Source organism: Artemia franciscana, chromosome 8 (genome assembly GCF_032884065.1).
Source record: "Artemia franciscana chromosome 8, ASM3288406v1, whole genome shotgun sequence".
Classification (NCBI taxonomy): domain Eukaryota; kingdom Metazoa; phylum Arthropoda; class Branchiopoda; order Anostraca; family Artemiidae; genus Artemia; species Artemia franciscana.
Genome location: NC_088870.1, coordinates 13,628,256 through 13,642,787, shown reverse-complemented (window position 1 = coordinate 13,642,787; position 14,532 = coordinate 13,628,256). Strand labels below are relative to the sequence as shown.

Below are 14,532 nucleotides of genomic sequence, written 5' to 3'. Positions count from 1 at the left end.
CGCAGCATATAAATGGCTAACCAGGGATTTTTATGGCACTTGTTATTAACCAAGTGACATATAGCCATCGCCAATTCTGTCGGTCTGTATGTCTGTCGGTCCCGGTTTTGCTACTTTAGGCACTTCCAGGTAAGCTAGGACGATGAAATTTGGCAGGCGTATCAGGGAAAGGACCAGCTTAAATTAGAAATAGTCGTTTTCCCAGTTTGACCGTCTGGGGGGCGGGAGAGTGGGGGCCGGTTAATTCGGAAAAAATAGAAAAAATGAAGTATTTTTAACTTATGAATGGGTGATGAGATCTTAATGAAATTTGATGTTTGGAATGATATTGTGTCTCAGAGCTTTTATTTTAAATCCCGACCGGATCTGATGACATTGGGGGAGTTGGAGGGGGGGAAACCTAAAATCTTGGAAAACACTTAGAGTGGAGGGATCGGGATGAAACTTGATGGGAAAAATAATCACAAGTCCCAGATACATGATTGACATAATCGGAACGGATCCACTCTCTTTGGAGTAGTTGGGGGGGTAGTTCTGAAAAATGAGGTATTTTTAACTTACGAACGGGTGATCGGATCTCAATGAAATTTGATGTTTAGAAGGACATCGTGTCTTAGAGCTCTTACTTTAAATCCCGACCGGATCTGGTGACATTGGGGGGGGGGGAATTATTCTTGAATAGAATTTTTTTAATTTCGATTTTTAATTTTTTTTTTAATTCTATTCAAGAATAATTCCATAAACAGAGATACAGGTGAATTTGGATTGAACTCAATTTATGATAATTTACTGAGGTCAAATAAAGTAAATATCACTTCACCTAAGAGCTATGACCTCTGTCCACGTAATACGTCAGTTAAATCTAATGAACCGGAACCAAAAAGGTCAAGGAGATTTGCCTCGGCTGTTGCATTGAAAAAAAAAAATAAGAGCAATAAACTATATGTAATTAGTTTATTAGGTATAAATTTGTTTATTTTTATTCATGTGTTTTAGTTTTACTGCTGATGATGAACACTGTAGGCTATATGTGTTCGAAATATCCAGTTAAATAATTTTATATTTCACTGTCAGTAAAAAGGTATCATCCCTATTTTGAACTGTTTTACTTTCGTCATGGAAAGGCAGTGTGGTCTTCGAAGTTATCTAAATAATGTAGGCTACTTCTCAATTCGACCCGCCACTGTTTTTGAGGGGTTTTGCACTCTTTTTTCAAAATCCCCGAAAATGTGTTTTCTTAGTAAACTTTTACTGTTAAACCTAGTAAGTAGTTACCTCTCCTGAAACACTTTAAACTGAGATTATTTTTTTTAACTAGACAGTACTTTTCTAAAAAGTGTTTTTGAACTTTTGGTTACAATAAGATGTGGTTCGTTCTTTACTAGGCTACAGTTATTGGTGCGGCCATGATATACTTATTCAGAAGCTGCGTGAAAATTCTATGTCATGAGGTTGAGCTCTGTCTGATCTTGTCGAGTATTGAGTGTTTGATACAGGCGTCCAACTTGGAGGGATAAGATGGAAATGCAAGGTTTTTTTTTTCCAATCGGAATCTGGGTATTATTAACCGTAGTTTCAATCCAACGAATTCTCTAACAGAGGTGGACAACAGGGACCAACCCTTCTCTCATAGGGTATAAAAATCCTTGTCCTAAATTTACGTAGAACTGTTTTACTTAATGCTTAGTTTTTTTTTGTGTTTGATTTTTTTTCTATATGCGAAAATCCTCATAAATTTATGCACTATATTGGAAAAACTACTGTCGTAATTATTGTTGCGTTGCGTTTCACCTTATCGGTATCCATCATAGAAACTGACCAATTTCGATTTTCACATATATAGGAATTTATTATAATCATCTGTAAGCTATGTTCATCTTCTCTCCTTTGATGAATGATCTTTCGAGTTAGCCTCTTGATATGGCTTATACCACCACTAATTCAGCTTATGATCACTTTAGCCTAGAGGAAAGCCAATCCCATATTTTCTCAATTTGGTTTTGCATACGCAGATTTAGTAGAATATGAAATTTAAATTCATTGTCCATCATCCCTCTGTCTGATTTCAGGTGGGAGGTACTGAGCAAAAGATGTAACTTATGCAGATTGAGGTCAAGACACTTTTCTTCTATCTGATAAACAAACGGCAGTGCTTGTCTTGATGGAAAGCCACTTTGAGATGAATGCATTTTTATGACTCTTCCAAATTTTGCAACTTCAAAATTATTTCTTTTTCTTTTCAATTGAGTACTGAACAATTGTTGCCATGAACCCAGCTGGTTAAATTTATGGCAACATCCTTAAGAAATATATAACGCCTAATTTTTCCTGGAACAGATAACTTCTAAGATGAAGACTTAACTGCAAATGAGTCATATTGCTTGCTATATAAATGAGGAATATAGCAAGCAAAGGGCTTGCCGTGCTCTATCGTCTTTTTTTTAGGGAACAATAGATGCGCACATGTTAGTAGTTTACTATCCGGGGTGGACCTAGAGCAAAATCTCGAGGGAGGGGGCAGTGTGACAAGGGCACCAATAAGCAAAATCCTGGGGCAGGTCCAGTGTGACAGGGGCGCCAATAAATGACCAAACTGACAAATTTATTTTAAAAAAAGTGAAAAACAGAAAAAAAACAAGGAATGAGGGTACCAGAAAAAAATCTTGGGGGGGGGGGGATTTGGACCCCTGGATTCGTTAGTGCCAAATATATGGGAATCATGCTTCGTCATTAAGGGGCAGGTACATAAGACAGAGAAATTATTTGGTTGGAGGGTATTTGAGGTCGGCACAACTTAAAACAGAAAATGGGGAATTATTCGGAGAAGCAGTTAAAATTTAGAAATTTCAGTGGCGGGGGTGGGGGGCCCTCTGTATAGATGGTTTTAGAGAGTATTGTGTCTCAAAAATTCGTTTCCCACCAACATCTTGTAAATTTTCTGTGTTGTCCTAGGGGAGAATTATTCTGTTCCTGCCGTGAGTAGATATGTAGTGATTCGCCGTCGTATTATATGAAGGACAGAACCTCCTTGTTTTAGTATAATGAATAGTGTTTAATATTGAACTTCAGCTTGCTTTTCAGAGTAGGCCTAATGCCGAATGTAGATTATAACAAGAAGTTTTTTTTTCAATTAAATTTTTAAAACAAAGTTGTGTGTATTTAAGGAGTGTTCATCTATACAGTAAAACGATTTGTATTATGGTCTGAAAAATCTATATATTGATTCTCAGAACATCCCTATCGTTAATACAACGTCAAAAGTATTTTAAATTCAAATAGGATTTACCTATATCATATCCATTACATGTTACAAAACCCCAAAGAAATAATATGAACGTTAAAGTGTTAAATCTAGCTGAAGCAACGAGACCTTTGTCCAACCATTCGCTCCGGACTTCCCTTTTTTCAAATACCACAAGGGTACGTTGTCTCACCCTTCTCTTTGTTCCTTAGTGCACTCTTGAAAAGGCATTGCTAAAAATTGCTGAAAGGCGTTTCTTAAAATCCCACATTAAACCGGCAACACCGGATGCGGTTTTTAACTTACTGTGGGATAAATAAAAACAATACTCTCAGGGAAAGGTGTATTGAAAGGGCACTTGACATTGGTCACGAAGTATCAGAATAAATACGTCTAAAAGAAGATGCCTTAATGCCAGGCTCTTTGCACAGTTATCTTCTCGATGTGAGATAAACCGCCACTACGGTATTCCTAGTAGACATATACAGGCCAGGATAAGAATATGCCCTCCCCCTAAAGTATTTTCCGAGGAATCTCACCTTTTATAGAAATTGTATTCACCGAAGATTACAAACACGTGCTAATAGTGCTCGGCTAATATGTTTATTTGTAGGATTGAAATCATGATCATCATACTTGTGAGACTGAAGAATTAGGATACATATAACAACCTTATCACGTTGTTACGCTGTTTGCGTATGTTCATGTATTTTCTTCTGCGAAGATTTATTGACTATTGTGCTAAGGTTTCATTGTAATAAGAGGCAAAGCTATAGTGTTGCTTATTGTAAAGGCCATACGGTTCCAATGTTTTATTACTTATATATTAATTATTTTTTTCTCAGAGGCACTTTATATGGAAGGTGTGTTCGTAAAGGGCCTCCTTGGATTGGAAAGTTCTAGTTCACTTTTTAGATTCATGAGAGGTCAGAGGGTAACTAGCCCCCTCCCCATGGCCTTTTCCCCCAAATCCAGCCAAAAACAACTTTGAGATTGCCATTTTGTTAAAAATAGTTCAAATACTACATAACAAAACTCCGGGGTCCACAAAAGCGCCCAGAGCCCGAGGCCAAGTGTTTAAAATTATTCCCCGTGGACTTATAAGGCTTTTATGTAATGGTTGGTCGTGTAAACTTCAGAGGTGCCTCACTTGATTGGAAACTGAAAGTTCTAGTTGCCTTTTTATGAGTCAAAAGGGATCAGAGGGTATCCCCACCCTTACACACATGTGCACCCTTGTTTCTCGGACATGGACCTTAATTTCATGGCAAATTTACACAGGTATCGCTAAGACCCATGTTACAAGTTACCATGTTACCATTTAACATGTTACGTGAGTGGATCAGTTTTTCTTCGAACTAAAGACTCCCTACTGAAAATCTGGAAGGCCGTGACAGATGTAACCACTGACGAAGCTTTCCTTGACTACTGAAACTTCGTCATGTAATCCCAACAAACTGGCTTGATTCTGTATCGACTGAATCGCAGGGTCTGTCATGGCACTTGCATTTTTTTATACAGATTCCAGAAATGCCAAATCCATGTCTCTTGCTATTTTACTCTTAACTTGGAGAAAATCGTTAGTATAATTTATTGAAACGCAAATTGAAGTATGTGGCATTCGTGACGAGTGTGATCTTAGCAAGGCCTATAAGCTTAGAAGGCATTTTATCTAGCCAAGCCTTTCAGAGGTTCTCAGCAATTTGAATCCTCACTAAACATAAGTTTACGAGCAGTCTATACCAACTTCTGGATACAGCTGTGCACGCTGTGTATCAGCATTGATGGGTCACTGGATTGAATACATTATTCTTCTTCTCGGCCATTTACGAAACAATTTTCTCGGTTGGATCTTTTCTGCTGGAAGTCCACAGGTAGATACAAAAAAGGCCGAAATAATATTGTTTTTGATATCGATTATCCCCCAACACTACTAGCAATACCAAAGGCTGATGAAAGTAAAACGTTTGTTGAACATCGTGCACGCTGGGAGAAGCATAGATGTATTAATATAATACTAGGCTACATGTAATATTTAAAATATTATATCTATAGTTAACCTGCAAGCTAGAGAGAAGTTACCCTGGGTCCAAGACCATATCCAGAGGGGGTTCAGGGTTTGAACACCCCCCCCCAATTTGATTCCAACTTGTAAAAACGTAAGGAAAATGCATACAAACAAATTTTGAATCGTTTTTTAGTTGTTTTACACCCTCCCCCCTTAATAAAATTCTGGATAGGTCTGCCTGCGTTGCTTTGAATAATTTGCGCCTTAAAAGACAACTTTTGGTAGTTTTAGACAACAAAACCTCGGGGAGAATCCTTAAAATTCTGAAAATACAATTAAACTAATATTGCTCGATTAATTGCAATAAATTTAATCATTACTTCAGAAAAAAAAAATCAAAAGAACAGGACTGCTTACTTTCACATCCACTATGAATTTTAGCTCGAATTTTGAGAAGAAATCAAACAAAAAATCTCCCCACTATATCTGCCCGAGGTGTAATGATTTCCCAAATCCAGTTATCTGAGACAGTGAACAACCAGCTAATCAAACGTCATCGGATCTTCAAATTTTGAATGCTCTTGCCAAATCTTGCAATAACTCGTGATTGGAGCGACGCCGCAAGGTAAGAACCATTTAAAGAATGCTTTTAAAGTGAAATGAAGGAAACTATAAATGACATGACAGGGAAGAATTTGAGACAATAAATTAGAATTTGGAAAGAAAAAAAAAACATTTCGGCCGTCCAGAATCTAAACAAGTTACCTGCAACAAGCTTGTTTGGTGTTAAACGGTCCTATTTGTGGTTATTAGCCTTGTTTTATCGACTAATCATGTTTATGAAATCACAAGACGTCTCCGTTTAATTTGTTACAAGTTCAGACACTGACGAAAACGGTCCCTTAGCAGTGGAGCCAGTTACAGGGAGGGGGGGCATTTACCTCTCCTCTCCTAGGTTTCGAAAAATAGCTTTTTTGGTATTTTCATTGATATAAATGAAAAATTGTCCATTTGATTTTCTTAAATATACATGCGTCTCACAGTCTGTAGAAATGGCTGCTTAGCATGGAAAAATATAACTATCTGCGTTCTCTTTTTAGCATGTTGTTAATCACCCGGGGATTTTAGAAATCATTTCTGCAATAGAAAATACATCTGCTTCTATAACAGATGTCCTTCTGATTTTAAATATTATACTACCGGTATGTATGAACCAGGCACGTGGGTCTCACAACTTATTTTGGATATGGTAGGACTCAAAACTTTAGCAGGACACGGGACATTTCAGTGGGACATATCCCCCATTGCCAACACTGGTCCTCAAACTCGAGGTTTGGACGAACAGGAGGGCACAAGTGCATGATAGTCGGGGGGGGTGAAATTTATTTTTCCAAACTCTACTACTACTACTAACAAATCACTACAGCACCAAATTATCTAAGGCTGACACAGCTACGCATGCTACTCCTGACCCAATCTATTTAAAGCCTCCCTCTTTACGCCCTCCCAAGAAGTTCCATTTTCCATTATATCCTTCCTTGAGACCTGCTACTGCCCAATTTGGGAACGACCTGCTTTTCGTTTGGCTCTAGATGGTTGGCATTATATTAAATACGCAACCTAAACTAACCTAACCAAAATAATAACTAAATATGTAATTAAAATATAGCTACAATGTAAGATCCCATCGAGTCGAAGCTAACAATAACATAAAGACCATGAAAACCGGTTACTGTACCATATTCGCAATGCAAGATCTTGAGTGTGGTGGCCATAATACAAAAGTACCTTACTATATCTCAATTTTTCCCTTCTTCTTAAAAACAAATATTTGTCACCTTGCATGGTTAGCACTTGTTCAATTTTTCTCAAAACTTTTTAGCGCCCATTCAAAATCCTCAACAACTTTAATTACTTTTGTGGCATTCAATTTGTGTCTATTTCCGGTAGACGAACAATATGTGCAAGAGGTAGCTATAAAAACGTGTTGCTCTAAGATCTGCCTTCGCATCGAAACTTTATAACATTGCTCAGATGATGTTCTGATAAAACAAAATGAAAAAACAATAATTCACGAGTCACGCCTTAATAACCAAGTTTGTAGCAACTGGCCATTATGATTTGGTAAGGTGTTAACTTGGTCTATTGGTCAAACCACAGCTATGTAATTAAACATTTTAGTGAGTGGGTACATTCTTTTTTACATTGCATTCACACCTGGATAAAAATAAATTAAGTAACGAAAAATTAGTGTGTTATCATACAAAGCCATTTATCAACATACGTACATACTAAAAAAAAATACGGAAGGCTCACATCAAAAGGTTACTTCAAGATGCGGGGAGGGACTCTAAAAGCGCACCCTTAATCCAGATAATATACATTAGATTGCCCATAAAATTATCTTTGAAACTCATTTTGGCCACAAATGCAGTCTACAGTGGACGTTTCCACAGATCTTCCGAGTGCAAATTGACGATAGGTGCCAAATTAGAAAAAAGGTAAAATTTTAGATGATCTATTTTTTGCTAACCTGGAAAGCAGTTAGATTATGGAAAAGAAACTTCCAGGGATGGATCTACAGAAGAAGTATGACCCGGGAAGGTATGGCGAATTTCTAAGACTTAGAAATCAGATGGGGTTAATATAGTAGTTTGGTAATACCTTCCCAGAGTATGTTTTTTGCCCGGAACTTATTACTGAAAGTCTAATTTTCCTAACCTAACCCTTTTCCAAGATAGCAAAAAGTAGCTTTACCATAATTTTAAAGTGGAAAATAATATTTATGGCTTGAACTTAGTTTTTCATTAGCTAGATAAAATAACTAGTATAATACATTTCAAGAAATATTAAGTCTATATTTGAATACATAAAATTTAGTCTTTTAGTATCATTTTGATAATTTTCAACGTGATTTGACACCAGAATATTTTAAATAGCATCAACACTACTTGTGACATTTTAACTTCCACTCATTTTACTAGTACTCAATTTAGACGCCCCCCCGGTCCCTAATGGTTAGATAACCCTTGAACCTTTCTTTATGTTATGGACTTGCGCACCTTTGATCTTTCTTCTCTTTGGTCAACGGTTAGATCAAAGGTGAAAATTGCAAATGTGCCTCGCCGCATCAAAATGTGGCCTATATTTTTCATTAATAAAAGCGGACAGGCATAAATTCAAATTCCTGAATATTCCTCATGAGAAGACTAGTCCATTTTTATTTTGAGATAGCACGCCACGGTTTGAAGAAACCATTAAGTCGCCGTCAGAAGTAACATAAATGGTGCTTACAGATATGTTATAACTACAGTTAAAGCTTGAATTAGCATGAGTAACCTTTACTGTTGGAAAAATATGGGCTATAATTATTCAAAGCCTAATTGCACTGAATCTACACTGTAATTTATCCAAATTTCCAGACTTGCTCATAGCAATAAACGGAGACGGAGAATGAAACTTGATGCAGGGCTCAAACAAAAAAAAAATAAGACATATAAATAGTAGTATAACAATTTTAATTCATGGATGTTAGCTTCAAATCCAATTACAATTTAACCTGATTTGGAACTTGACTATAGCAATAATTGCTAATGGGACCATGAAATGACACAGACACTTAACCACAAGTTGTTCATTTTTGGAGGAGGGTGTGGCTTATCACACTGAGTAACAAAACTATGCATACTACAGAAAAGAATTATGGAAAGCAGGCCGTGCAGGCAGTGCAGAAAAATATTTAATGAAAATAAACCTGTATCATAGTTTTTCTCAGTAAGACTATGTAAATTATAACCAAGGTACTTATTTGTTATAGCCACCCCACTAAAGAAGTGAAGTTAGTTTAATCTTAATGAAATATACCAAAGTATTGTGAAAATAAAATTCTTTAGTAACGAAATTATGGAAATCAGGCCCCCGAGAACGCATTATATTAAATGGTTTCTGACCTAAACCGACCAAAATACCAACTAAAATATAACTACATTGTAGTGTAAATACTCTCTTCACGCTAAGCTTAAAGAAACTACAGAAAGAAACCGGTTCTGACAGACCAAGAACTTGAGTGTGGTGGCTATAACAGATAAGTATCATAACCGATTGGAGACAGACAAACCGGTTTTTCTAAGATCAAACAGAGCAAACTTCTTTATAGTGTTCGGGATAATACACAAGTACCTTTTTGCAAACTTTGCAGAGTAACTGGAAAAGGATTCAGGCCACTAAAAGACCCTGATTAGAATTAGGGTTGCAGTCTATAGGAGGCCTCTACCCACCCATGCCCATACCTGAAGATGTTTATGGTAAAATTCAAGATGAGGGACTGTTTCAATCTTACAAAGTATTAAGTTGGGAAAATGAAACCGTCAGGAATGAATCCAGTGCCTAAGTTGTACTCTGCAAAGGTGTTTTCAAGCTCCTTCCTCTAGGCTACTCCTTCTTCCAGTGCGTTTCAAGTGGAAAATGCAATTTAATTCATATTTACTTCAACTTTAATGTGAATCAAAATAAGAATCAAAAAAAGATTAACCCTAATCTTTACGCTAAAGTTTGAATTATGCCCCAATTCCTTAAGAGCGACTGCTGAAACACCATGCTCATTTAATTAAAACAATAAGAAGCTAATTTTTTTAAAGTAAAAAACTTTAGCGTAAAGAGTGAGGTCCTGTGGAGGGGTAGTCCCTCTCATATACATAATAATTTATGTTCATTTTAAGTTTTAGTGTTGCTCCTTGCTTTCAGTTGAAAAGACTTCGTTTTTTTTTCATTTAATTGCAATTTCTTTTCAAATAAATATGAGCTTTAATGTTGCTCCTTGCTTTCAGTTAAAATAAAAATTTGCGAATTATTATTAGTTTTATGAATTAATTTTATTTTTATGGTTTATGAATTAATGTCTTAACAAACATTATAATAATTTTAAAATATGAGTAGTTATTGCGTGGTAAGTAAAATATGAAAAAACGTGAGTGTTATTGCCTTATTACTCAGTTATTCTCATTAGAATGGTCATTTCCCCTATTTTTCCCAATTTGATGATGATTCTGCAGAAGTTAATACGGTAAAGATGCTAAATGTAGTCACAAAATCAATTTGAAATTTAATAGGTTAATTTTAGACTATTACAGCTGTTAATTCCCTTTCCCCTGGAACAAAAAAAGAATTTTGGTAGGCTACTTGTATATTATAGCAACCACAGTCAAATTCCTGATCTGGGTAGAACTGTTTTCTTAGACCATGGATGCAAAAAAAAGATTTGGGATTTGGCAAGGACTTAAAAAGACACAATTAGACTTTTCGAGGATAAGGGGGTGTTGCACAAAACAAATGAGGGCGTCAATGAAAACAACATGACTTACATACTCTGTCAGGAAGAATCCTTTTTGGAATTGTACAACTAGGTTAGGTTGTACTTGGCCATGTTTACAACTAGGCGGCCTGCTTTCCATAATTCCCTGTAGAAGTTCCCAGAATTTTGTTAAAAAAGTATTATATTTTCATCATATTTTGATATATTTCATTAGGATTAACCTAACTTCACTTCTTGAGTTGGGTTGCTATAATACATACCGGTAAGTACCTTAATTTTTATCAACCTAAATATTACTTGCTTTCTGTCGTACAGGGAACGTACTCTCTATTTCTATGACTCAAAATCTAACTGGAAAATTTTATAGAAAATTTTGAGGATCCTTAGAAAAATGAATATTGTGTTTCGCTTTTGCTCAAGAAACACACTTTAGGTTGCTAGGCTATTTCAAAACCACCAGTCATTTCACATTAGCCTACTCTAGTCAATAAAAATAACGGGCTACCCTATATCTTCGTTTAAAACAGAAGACATAGAATAGACAATAGAAGACAGAAGTATAAGCCAAAGATTGGTAGGCTACAGTTAAAAAGAAACATGTTACGAAAATGACTCTTTAGGCTACTTCACAATGTCTAGAAAAATAATAGGCTAGTTAACGCACCTTGACTGCATTTGCACTTTACCCCCCACCACTCATAATGCGCAAATAAATAGCCATATATATCTGTATAGAAGATAGAAAACACTATATACCTTTTAGGTTATCTACTAGACTATCCAAATAAAATATGAATAGGCGTAGTCTAAATCAAAAGGCTAGACCTAGTTAAAAAGCTTACCTAAAGCGGTGACTAGAAAGATTTTTGTATCCATATTTTACTTTTTCAAGCGAGTATTCCAAATCTGGCCTTGAAGGTTCAACAAGTCATATCCATTTTGATATCCAAAAAAAACTTCACCTTAAAAAAACAATTTTCCCAAATACTTGCTAGTTCTCGTCTTGAAAAAAAACCAAAGAAACACCAATGAACACTTCTTTACTTGCCGAGTGCTAAAACCTTTCTGGCGTGATCTACGCGCCGCCCAAAGCACAAACTGTGCTCCTCTGTTTCCCTATGGCGGTTCTTGTCAGATTGTCACAAAAAGCCCTAGGAAAAAAAATACAGTGAGACAGGTAAATCAAGATGAGGGTCGGTTAGGTGGTAACCCTTGAGGGTTTTAAACACTTGTGACAAATTGTTAACTCCTTTCCGGGATACCAGAATCTTGGTGTAAAAGCCTACAAGACGAGAAGAGATTTTGAATATAAAATGAAAGATATGCTAAAATTTTCACTGCAATGCCAATTTCAAAGTTTTATTTCCGTGGAAATCTGAATTGTAGTAGTCGCAGATTGGGTTAGCTTTAAATAATCTTTTGTATTTTTTAAAATTTTATTTTGTTAAAATTATGTAGTAAACGTAGTTAATAAAAATATAAGAAAATTAAACAGTTTTTATTAAATAATGATGATAAAAATAATAGATGAAAAATAAATATTAATTAATTAATAAATTGAAAATAATTTTGCGAATAAATGATTACTTATAATTTTGCCTGAAATTTTTGTGGGAGATAGGAGGGGGCGCTAATAGAGATTTTACCCAGGGCTCAAGAAAGGCCAGAACCACCACTGTGTGTAAGTGGCTGTAAGGAATCATTCAGACTAGTGTTGAAGTCACTACAGATGACAAGCCACATGTATGCAGTCTAACTTTTATGGAGAATATTTGATAGTGACGCACAAGCTGATGCAAACTTGTATCAAAAATGTGGTTACGTTATTTAGTCGGCATATAAATACAAAGCATCCTTGCTCAACAGCAATATAAATATTATTCAGATCTAACGAAGAAGCGGTGAACTTTTTATTTACCGCAATCTGTCAGCTATTTGCTGGCCGAAGGAAAAGCTGAGAATAAGGCGAAGGCTGTAATATAGACACTATTTTCAATTAAAAATTACTCAGCAAGACGCATCACCATGTGTCTTGTACTCACCATCACCATTCTGATAAATCCTGACATATAAGTTTTAACGTCTTGGAGCTGTCAAATTATTTCTTTGACCTTGGGCAGGCAGGTAATTTTTCACCTCTACACAAATTAATTTCTTACTACTCTGGGTTTTTCTACAGTTTGCATATTGTCTACTTGGTACGCTTGGTCCTTATTGCTGTGATTGTCCGCACATCTACTGCGCTTGGTCGGACTTGAACACTCCCGGGTGAAATATCGGAATTCTTGGCAGTTGAGTTAAGACACTGTTTGGGCTTTTCGATCGATAGAGTGACACAAAAAAAAACAATGTTCTATCTTCAGTCCAAACTTCGATGTATGGTCGTCAATGTATCGTATTCTTCGTCTTAAGCATCAGCTTTGCAACTTTTGAATTTCCGAAGAATACAGCAAAAATTACACTAGTAACAAGCACGCAGGTTTGAGAAACATCAAAGCCAGTGTTCATTTTCATAATAACTGCGTACTCGGTTTTAATAATCTTAACCCTACTTTTCAGACTGCTAAGTAGCACTACTACTACTACTGCCACTAAAGCTAAGGCTACTTCTATTATTGTTACCGCAAATACTGCTACTACTATTAATGCTGGTACTTATACTGTTACTAAAGCTAGGGGGTATTCAGGCAAAAAATTTTGGGAACATACACAGGAATGTCAAGAGTTATGCATATTATGCCCTCCACAGTTATGCATTTTGCCCTATCAAACAGTTCATGGTAACGAACTGTAAGTAAGGATCCACCCGGCTCAATAGTAAGCGAAACTCTAAAAAAACAGAATTTTGGTATCAAGATTTTTTTCATGGGGGAATTTTTCATTGGGAAAGAGATTATCCGTAAAGAGGGCGAACGAGCAGCGTGGCTCAATAGTAACCGAAAGTCTAAAAAACGAAATTTGATACTAATAGAAATATTAAAAGAATAGGATTTAATGCTTATTTTAAATATTTAGTTTTCATCAAGTTTTGTTTTGTCCATTAAAAGTTACGAGCCTGAGAATATTTGCCTGATTTTCGAGAAAAACGAGAAAACACCTGTCAAAATTCATAGGATCTTAATATAAATCACATTATGTAGAAAAAGAAGACTATTAGAATACACTACTGTAGAGTTTTCAAGCTCCTAACTGCAAGAATGCGGAATTTTGTATTTTTTTTTGCCAAAAGAAAGATCACGGATATGAGTTTACTACCCTGCCCCTTTTTTTCAAAATCGTCCGATCAAAATTTTGAGATATCCATTTAGCCAAACAAAAAGCAAAATTAATATTCAAATTTTGTTTTAATTATTCCTGCACGGCGAGCCAAATTCAAAACCTGCATTAATTCAAAAACGTTCAGAAATTAAATAAAAAAAAATAACTGAAGATAAGAAGCAACATTAAAACTTAAAACGAAGAGAAATTTTCCGTAAATGAAAGGGGCTGTCCCATCCTCAACGCCTCACTCTTTAGGCTACAGTTAGACTCCTTCTCACGACTCTACTTTTTATAACAACTAAAAACTTCTGGTATTTTGGGAATGGTAGGTTCTACTTTCCAGGTGAACTTTAGGAGGTGTAAAACTAATTAAACAATGCTGTTTGTGTTGGGATTTAAAAATATTGAAAAAGTTTGTCCAATATACAAAAGTAAGCCAAGCTATGTATTCTTATGGAAGAAAAAACTATATATCTAAAATTCCGTTTAAAAAGTCGATGTCAATAAAAACGAACAGAAATTAATTTAAAAACTTTTTCCAAAAAACAAGTTTTTTAAATAAAATTAAAATTGCTCCATTTAACCAAAAATGAGCAGAAATAAAGCTAAATAATCTTCCAAGCGTAAAACTACCATCACTCATCATCAATAAATAAATTAAACCCAAAAATAACAGAAATTACAATAAATAGCTTAGTCAAACTCAAAACA

At 35.6% G+C, this 14,532-nt stretch overlaps 1 long non-coding RNA gene across 1 annotated transcript in view; it reads right to left on the bottom strand.

The window, feature by feature from the left end:
- The window catches only part of LOC136030014 (uncharacterized), a 56,561-nt gene extending 44,861 nt beyond the window's left edge, over positions 1 to 11,700 (bottom strand). The window contains exon 1 of the long non-coding RNA XR_010618167.1: positions 11,403 to 11,700. This is a non-coding gene — a long non-coding RNA (uncharacterized LOC136030014). The remainder of the gene's footprint in view (positions 1 to 11,402) is intronic.
- Between the last annotated feature and the right edge of the window lie 2,832 nt (positions 11,701 to 14,532).